Genomic DNA, 8,181 nt, shown 5'->3' on the forward strand with positions numbered 1-8,181 from the left:
TTGCAACAACTCTTAGCCCTCACTATTAAGCTCCTTCCCATATGGCCTTACTCTGTATTCACTCCACCCCTCACAAACGCCTTTTGTAGTACTTTTAAAATAATGTATGGCAGAACTATTATTCTAGACCCTGGCCCTTTCCCAGACTCTATCATAGAAAACTATTTTTGCATCCTCCAGGAAACTAGACACGAACTTAAAATAACAATCAATCAGCTTTTACCCCAACCCTCAGCAGAGAGAGTCACAGACCATTTGGCAGGGCAACAAATTCCCCTCAAATCTCCCTTGCCCTGCAAGATTTTATCTCCTCATTGGACAGGCCCTACCACAATTCGGTACAGCATCCCCACAGCTATTCACCTTGTGGACTCCCCAGATTGGATTCACTGATCTGGAATAAAACTGTGTCCTACTGAGGCAAGAGAATAAAAGCAGAGCTAAAATCTGTCCTAGTCACTCTGTACAGGCATTTGCCACACAGTCTGTAATGCTCCTGCCTCTACTGCTGCAGATGCCTCTGTTATCTATATGCCCTTCCTTTGGTATGTAGTAACCTTCCTTTCCTAGGTAGTAACCTTGTAACTTCCTTAACCTTCCTTCCTCTACTGCAGCAGATGTCTCTGTTATCTATATGCCCTTCCCTTGGTATGTGCTGGGTGTAGGTAGTAACCTTGAAACTTCCTTAACCTTCCTTCCTCTTTGAGGACTGGTAACCCACCCAGTACCAAAGGGCAAGGGCCAACCCGACCTTCTCTTGAGTCCCAAGACTTTCACGTCTTTCACATCTCTCACATCCTTCAAAACTTTCACATGTATCCAATCCCTAAAAAATGTATAAAAGCAATGCAAGAGATTGAGTCAGGCGGCTCAGTTTTGGGGACACTAGACTGCCGAGTCTCCGAGCCAGAGAACAAAGCCGCTTCCTCTTCCAACTGGTGCCTGGAGTCTTCTGCCTGCCCTGGTTTCCTGCTACACTACAGCAAATCTTCCAAAGCTGAAAAGCTATCATTGGAAGTCACAAGTACTATCCTGCATCACCTTAAACTCACCAGGATCCTTGAAGAATCCACTTCCTAATAAATGCAAAACACTTCTCCCTGATTTTTTCCTTTTCTCTATAACTTTTCTCAGGATGCCTGGCGACTCTCACATGTTCAAAGTGGGAACGACCTCCTTAAAGCCTCTAAAAATCTGTGGCTATAAGGCACCTTCCAAGACTTTCTCCCTGAAGAAATCCAATTTTCTTTCTTATTTTTTTTTCCTTCTGGCTGCCCCTCCTATCAATTTTGGCCTTTCTCCCCTACCCATCAATCTCAATTAATGATAAAGTCACTAATTATAATCCTTCTCGTTCTGCAAGTCCTTGCTTCATCTCTTGACTTATTGAACAATCACCTGAAAACTGCTCATACCATTGCCCTATGATACCACCTAAATACCAAGCACCTCAACCTGAAGAAAAAATAAAGAATTCCTGTAAACACCATTCCTCTCCCCCTCCCATTCTTTTTACAGGCAGCCCACTCAGTCCCTCCCCGCTGCAAGAAGCCCTTGAAGAGAAGCCATGCCCATCACCCTACCTCCTTATAATAAACTAAAAAGGCTGGTATGATAGATCAGGTGTACCTGCCCAGACAGGGTCAAGTTCATAGCCCGCCCAGAGAGAGTCAGACTCCTGTCCTTCCCAGGAAATAGAAATGCCACCAATCCTGACTGCCCTAACCCTTTAAATCCCTGTCCGCCATAGCCCACGTGTTGATTTCTACCTGGTCAGGAATCTCACCCCACCTGTACTCGAGGTGGAATAAAGGCCACTTAAACTGCATGAATTGGATCTTCATTTTCATTTCATCTCGCGTCTTGGAATGATTTTATCTTTGGGTCCGGAACCTTTCAGTAACAAGTTCACGTTTACTAGCAAATATCTTGTTTAATCTTGGACTATTATCTTTATTTGAATTATACAACCAACCTAATAATAAAAAACCCACAAGGGGGGTTCAATGTTGCTCTCTCCACATATAGCCAGTTACTGGGAGTAGGAAGTTCGTCAATGCAAAAATGCTTTATTTCAGAAGGCGCATCAAGTGGGACGGGGAGGCAGAGACACCTCAAATCCCCCTGTCAGATTAGCAGGGTCAAGGGGGTTTTACGGAGGTGAAAATGAATAATGCATAAGGGTAGTGAACCTGATAATGTTTGCGGTGGAGTGCAGGGCACACAAGCACAGTGAGGAATCATGCTAGTACATACATTCCATGAACAAAAAATGGTGGTCACATCCCTCCCCAGAGTGGGAATTTTAGTGCTATAATGAGCTAGGCTTCATAGTGGTCATTCTTTTACCCTGTGCACAGGCTCAGAGGCTCTTGAGCACAATCTGTGCTGGTGTGTCACTCATCTTGTCTTTCTCTGGACGATCGAGTAGTGTAAAGCTCTGCAGTGATCTCAGGGCTGCAAGGAGGTTCTGATGTTTCTGGGAAAAAAACTCACTAGAATTGCATCGTGGACAGAAAGTTACAAAGTTCTGCTCAGCAGTTTGTCCTGAGAGCTCTCTCTCTCCTCTCCTTTCTCTAAGGCTGCCATTGCTGGGCTGTTGGGGCCGAGATAACACTCACCGTTTCAGTCTGGTCATGTCAAGGACACTTAGCTGAGTGCTTCAGTCATAATGTGAACACTGAAAACTTTGAAATATGAGAGAACAAAGACACTTGAGAATTATGACAATTTTAGTTAAAGCCAGTTAAACTAAACAGCTGGCGTTGTGTCTGATGACTTTAGTCCCATCTACTTGGGAGGCTGAGGCAAGAGAATAGCTTAAGCCCAAGAGTTTAAGGTTGCTATGAGCTGTGATGCCTTATCACTCTACCGAGGGAGGCATAGTGAGACTCTGTCTCAAAAAAAAGAAAGAAAGAAAGAGAGAAATATTATTTGCACATTCTTTTATGAGTTTTGATGCAAATGAAAAGACACTTTTTTCTCAAATGCTTTGTTTTTTTTATGTTTTCCATTAGGTGCTGTCTTCTTTTTTTCAACCTAAGTGTTCTTTGTTATACAGTCAGAGGACACTGGCCATGATTTCATAAAATATCATACTCTGCTTCTTACTAACATTTTAAATTTTGATGCTCTTTTTTCTGAAGGGATACATGCATTTCTTTTCTTTTCTTTAGAGACAGAGTCTCACTTTGTCACTCTCAGTAGAGTGCAATGACATCACAGCTCACAGCAACCTCCAGGTCTTGGGCTTAGGTGATTCTCTTGCCTCAGCCTCCTGAGTAGCTGGGACTACAGGTGCCCGCCACAACGCGCAGCTATTTTTTTTGTTGCAGTTTGGCCAGGGCCATGTTTCAACAGGCGACCCTGGGTATATGGGGCTGGTGCCCTACTCACTGAGCCACACGTACCACCCCATATATTTCTTTTTTGAGACAGAGTCTCACTATGTTGTCCTCGGTAGAGTGCTGTGACATCACAGCTCATAGCAATCTCAAACTCTTGGGCTTCAGTCTCAGCCTCTCAAGTAAGCTGGAACTAGAAGAGTCAACCACAATGCCTGGCTATTTTTTGGTTGCAGTTGTCATTGTTGTTTAGCAGGCCCAGGCCAGGCTCGGACCTGCCAGCTTGGGTGTATGTGGCTGGTGCCCTACTCACTGAGCTATGGGCGCCAAGCCTCCTTTTTATAGTTTTTAATTAATCGTCTACTCGGACGGTGCTTGTGGCTCAGTGAGTAGGGCGCTGGTCCCATATGCCGGAGGTGGCCTGTTCAAACCCAGCCCCTGCCAAAAACCACAAAAAAAAAAAAAATTAATTGTCTATTCAGTAGAGCTAAAATGTTAGATGTTGCATTCTCTTCCCCTTGTCTGAAAACTGAGCAAAATAATCATTCTCCTGTTTTATGTATTATTTTCAATTCTATGTATTTTTTTCTATCTTGTATTTTTCAGAAGAAAGTTCTTTGGTGTATCTGTGTGTTCCTATCATATTTTTATAAATACTCTTGGTTTATAAATGTTTATTTCTAAAGATAGATTTTGTCACTTTAAATTTTTAGGGTAAATATTGATTTAATGTAATGCATTATGTGGGTCGCGTGACTTCTGTGGTTATAGAACTGTAGGATTTCAATCACAAAAATTAATGAACACATTACTTTAAATTACATAAAGAAATTATTTAGACTGGACACTGTGACTAATGCCTATAATCTTAGCACCCTGGGAGGCTGAAGTTGGTTAATGGCATGAGTTTAGAAGTTTTAGGCCAGCCTAAGCAAGAGTGAGACTCTGTCTCTACTGAAAATAAAAACATTTGCCATGCAGAATGTTGCACATTTATAGTCACAGCTACTAGGGAGGCTGAGGTAGGAGGATACCTTGAGGCCAAGAGTTTGAAGTTGTTGTGAGCTGTGACACCACAGCACTGTACCAATGGTGACAGAGTAATTCTCAAAATGAAAATAAAGAAGGGCAGCGCCTGTGGCTCAGTGAGTAGGGCATCCCCATATACTTAGGGTGGCGTGTTCAAACCCAGCCCCCACCAAACAGCCACAAAAAAATAGCTGGTGTTCTGCTGGGCACCGTAGTCCCAGCTACTTGAGGCTGAAGCAAGAGAATTGCCTAAGCCCAAGAGCTGGAGGTTGCTGTGAGCTGTGACACCATGGCACTCTACCGAGGGCGATAAAGTGAAACTCTGTCTCTAAAAAAAAAGGAAAGAAAAAAAGAAAATTATTTATTTTTGTTAGGTATGATGACAGTGTTTTCCAAATAATTTTTGAAATTATTAAATACAGTTAGTGAAATACCTACAAACTAAATAATGGGATCTTTTATATTTACATACCAAATAAAGGCAAGATGATAAAAATTTTGAAAGCATCTTGTTTGGTAGTACTTGTGATGGGTTTCATTATATTATTATTTCTGTGTGCATGTCTATTATATCATAAATAAAGAAAAAAGTGTTCTTTTTTTCTTTTTTTAGAGACAGAGTCTCACTTCGTTGCCCTGGGTAGAGTGCCGTGGCATCACACAGCTCACAGCAACCTCCAACTCCTGGGCTCAAGTGACTCTCCTGCCTCCGCCTCCCAAGTAGCTGGGATTACAGGCGCCTGCCATAACACCAGGCTATTTTTGGGTTGCAGCCATTGTTTAGCAGGCCTAGGCTGGATACAAACCCGTCAGCTCAGTTCTATGTGGCAGGCACCTTAGCCACTTGAGCCACAGGCGCCAAGCCAAGACACAAGTTTTTTAAAGCTAGGTCAGGAGTCTGTCTACCTTCTACTGTGAGCACCATGGACATCCTCTTGCTCCAGGCTAGCTCCATTTTTATTGCACACAGCATTGTTTTAAACGTCAGTCTAGTGAAGGAAGGCTACCACTTACGTCATGGTTCTTGCTATGCTTGCACTTTCTAACCAAACTATTTCTTTTCTTCTCCTTCTTTTATTTTGTAGAGACAGAGTCTCACTTTATTGCCCTCTGTAGAGTTCGGTGGCGTCACACAGCTCACAGCAACCTCCAACACCTGAGCTTAGGCTATCCTCTTCCCTCAGCCTCCCAAGTAACTGGGACAACAGGCACCTGCCACAATGGCCGGCTATTTTTTTGTTGCAGTTCGGTGGGGTTGGGTTTGAACCCGCCACCCTCAGTATATGGGGCCAGCGCCCTACTCACTGAGCCACAGGCCCCACCCCAAACTATTTCTTTAATTAACTACATTAATTAGACTGATTTACCTTTTACTATTGTTGCTCTAAGTTATTTATGATCTTAGCACAACAGAACATGGGACAGGGAACACAGTCCAGGTGCAGGATGTCAAAGCAGACCTCAATTAGGCCACAGGCACCAATCACAGGAGTAGCAATTAACACTCAAGTAGCCTTGAGCTCACACAGACTGACCCTTCTGACCATACCAAGGTCCTGACAAAAGAAAGAAGATATTTTCCTCCTTATCTAGTCCAAAGTGACTCTTGTTCTCTTTAACGAGGGTTAAATATTCTGCATTCCCTAACTCCCCCCAAACACTCACTCTCTCTCAGAGGCCAGCTCCACCTGGGGCCAGTCTGGCCTGCTCACTGACCTCCCAGTGGAGTTGTGTGGGTGAAGGGGTGAGGTTTCAGCAAAACAGCCTCTATGGCAGGGGTCCACAAACTGCAGCCCGCGGGCCACATGAGGCAGTGTGATTGTATTTGTTCCCGTTTTTTTTTTTTTTTTTTTTTTTTTTGTAGAGACAGAGTCTCACTTTATGGCCCTTGGTAGAGTACCATGGCCTCACACAGCTCACAGCAACCTCCAACTCCTGGGCTTAAGCGATTCTCTTGCCTCAGCCTCCCGAGTAGCTGGGACTACAGGCATCTGCAACGCTAGGCTATTTTTTGGTTGCATTTTGGCCGGGGCCGGGTTTGAACCCGCCACCCTCGATATATGGGACCGGCGCCAAACCGACTGAACCACAGGCGTCGCCCCCCGTTTTCTTTTTTAACTTCAAAATAAGATATGTGCAGTGTGCATAGGAATTTGTTCATAGTTTTTTTTTTTTGTTTTTTTTTTTAACTGCAGTTCTGCCCTCCAACAATCTGAGGGATAGTGAATTGGCCCCCTGTTAAAAAAGTTTGAGGACGCCTGCCTAAGAGGCCAAGTCTCTGCATTGCATTTTGCAACAGGCTTTGGATTTTTCTTTTCCTTTTTTCTTTTCTTTCTTCCTTTTTGTAAAATTATTTATTTATTTTTTAATTTTTTTTTGCAGTTTTTGGCAGGGACTAGGTTTGACCCGCCACCTCTGGCATACGGGCCGGCGCCCTACTCCTTTGAGCCACAGGCACCGTCCCTTTCGTTTTTTTTTTTTAGACAGAGCATCACTATGTCACCCTGGGTAGAGTGCCGTGGCATCACAGCTCACAGCAACCTTAAACTCTTGGGTTCACATGATTCTTTTTTCTCAGCCTCCCAAGTAGCCAGGACTACAGGAGACCACGACAATGCCCAGCTATTTTTTTTTTTTTTTTTTTTTGGCTGGGGCCAGGGTTGAGTTTGAACCCACCACCCCCGGCATTTGGTGCCAGCGCCCTACTCCTTTGAACCAGAGGTGCTGCCCCCTATTTTTTTTTTAAGCCTCCCTAGTAGCGGGGACTACAGGCGCCCACTAAAATGCCCAGCTATTTTTATTGTTGTTGTGGTTGCAGTTTGGCTGGGGCTGGGTTCGAATCCACCACCCTCAGTATATGGGGCCAGAGCCCTACTCACTGAGCCACAGGTGCCACCCCTGGCTATTTTTTTTTAAGAGACAAGGTCTCACTCTGGCTCAGGCTGGTCTTGAACCCTTGAGCTCAGGCAATCTATCCACCTTAGCCTTCCAAGTGCTAGGATTACATGAAGTGAGCCACTTGACCAGGACCTATATAATTTTTTTTTTTTTGTAGAGACAGAGTCTCACTTTGTAGCCCTTGGTAGAGTGCTGTGGCATCACAGATCACAGCAACTTTCAGCTCTTGGGCTTAGGCAATTCTCTTGCCTCAGCCTCCCAAGTAGCTAGGACCACAGGTGCTTACCACCACAACACCCGGCTATTTTTTTTGCAGTTTGGCTGGGGCTGGGTTTGAACCTGCCACCCTCAGTATACGGCCTGGTAGCCTACTCACTGAGCCACAGGCACCGCCCTATAATTGTTAATACCTTGTTTCCATGACTGGAAAACATGTATTTACTGTGTGTGTATATATAAACACATACATATTTATATATAATTAAAATCAATAAATTGATATATTTTATATTCAGGGTTAAATACAAATATCCGTCAGGCAGAGCTGCATCCCGGAGAAGACACAAAGCCTTGTGTAAAGAGAGCTATGGGGTTTGTTAGGTGAAGTCCATTTGGTAGCTGAGCTCTTCACCCAGGAGGTGCACCGTGTACTCCTACATTGTGCCTGTTAGTTGGGAGCTTAAATACTACCTCCTGCAATGCCAACCCCCTAGCTGGAGACTAGAGGTAATTTCACTCTTCTCTGAACTGTCATAGCCTTTGCTTGTAACTCTCAATGTTGTTCATCTGTCAAGTTACTCAGTTATTTATGTGCATGTTTTTGTTTGGAGACACAGTCTCACTTGGTCACCCTTGGTGCCATGGCATCTTAGTTCACAGCAACCTCAAACTCTTGGGTTCAATAATCCTC

Source organism: Nycticebus coucang, chromosome 20 (assembly GCF_027406575.1).
Source record: "Nycticebus coucang isolate mNycCou1 chromosome 20, mNycCou1.pri, whole genome shotgun sequence".
In the NCBI taxonomy this organism is placed as follows: Eukaryota; Metazoa; Chordata; class Mammalia; order Primates; family Lorisidae; genus Nycticebus; species Nycticebus coucang.